Here is a 1,499-nt window from a genome sequence, read left to right as displayed (position 1 = left end):
ATATATGTACATGCCTGCATTTAGGCCTCTATAAACGTCCTTTGCCTCCTGGTTCTTTCCTCTATTTCCTTTTTACTTCCCTCTTGTCCCACCATCATGTTCAGCCTTCATTCGGCCTTAGTAATTCCTCGCTGCTGCATTGCCCTTGATTGAGCCACACTAGGCATCCTTCCTTCCATTTCTTTTAGTTCCCTTGTTGTTCCCTTGCCCCTGGGTTGGTCCCCTTCCCTTCCTTTCTTCCACCTCCTCTTCTCCCATTTCTCCCCCAAAACATTGGTCTCATTCTTTTATCTCTGAATTATTTATCCCACCTATCTTATTTAAATAGACATGCAGCTACATTTATAAGGGCAAAAATCAGGCAAAGCCAAAGTCTTGTGTCAGCTGTCTTGCTTTGGATTCCCTATGACCACATGTTGCTTGACTGACTCTCCTCTCTGTTGTAAGCTTAATGAGATCTAATCACTGTATTCTCTCTTCTCTTTAGGTTTAATTTTTTGTTCTTGTTTTATTGTATCTTCTCACATACCACATAGCAATAATTTAATGTGTCTGTCATTCTCTTTTTAATAACTAGAACATAAACTCCATTAGGACAGACATCTTTGTTAGTTGTTATACAGGTGTATCCTAAGTGTCGCTAAAAGGTTTTCTGCTGATGTATGTTAAACTTAATGAATAAATGAAAGTTAAAGGTATATTTAACCCTCATATCAGTTAGGTTCTACCCAATTAATATGATCGAATTATAAAATGCTCAACCTTCATTTCATTTCATGTGACGTTCCCAGTTTCTCCACAATTTTCATTAATGTTGACATGAATAAGAATTGTGACAGCAGTATCCCTTATATATTTGCACAGAGATAACAGATGCTGTCAAGTCGTGATCCAAAATGTGTTTATTGGCTAATTTTCAGAAGTAGATCCTCAGGCATTTTCTCCTCTTCTATATGAATTTGGAAGGTCCTCTGAAACCAGACCACCATGAGGGGACTTCTTGGTATTTAAAATATCATCGACAGAGCTTCTAGCATCCTAGAAGCATATAAACCACCACAATAAAACAACCTGAGAGATGAATGATTTACATTTCTTAGCATTTTAATATTTTATATTATTATAATTGTTACATACATTTTATAATTCTATATGCAGATATATACACTCAGTATTGCTTGTTGGATTTATTTTTATAATAAGATGAATATTTGTTGTTAATAATATAAATCTTTTATAATTAGTAATACTACATGCTATCCAATTAAGATACATACTTTTAAAGCATTTAGAGATTCTTATTTTGCTCCTTTTCATGTTGTTTTCTAAAAGCTTTTATTGTACTGACTTTGTAAATTCTCACTGACTACATTCGATTAAGGGGTAAACTAATGTTCCATTCTGAAAGATCACTTTCAGAATTTATAATCGTACACAAACCAGCCATCAATATATGTAGATAGCATGTCTTGTTAGCCAGTAAAATTTTATAAAACAAC

The sequence above is a fragment of the Echinops telfairi genome, unplaced genomic scaffold (genome assembly GCF_000313985.2).
Source record: "Echinops telfairi isolate 266 unplaced genomic scaffold, ASM31398v2 ScPeMD7_7469;HRSCAF=8507_1, whole genome shotgun sequence".
NCBI classification, from domain to species: domain Eukaryota; kingdom Metazoa; phylum Chordata; class Mammalia; order Afrosoricida; family Tenrecidae; genus Echinops; species Echinops telfairi.
The sequence above is the reverse complement of the archived record's forward strand: the minus strand, read 5'-3'. Positions refer to the sequence as shown.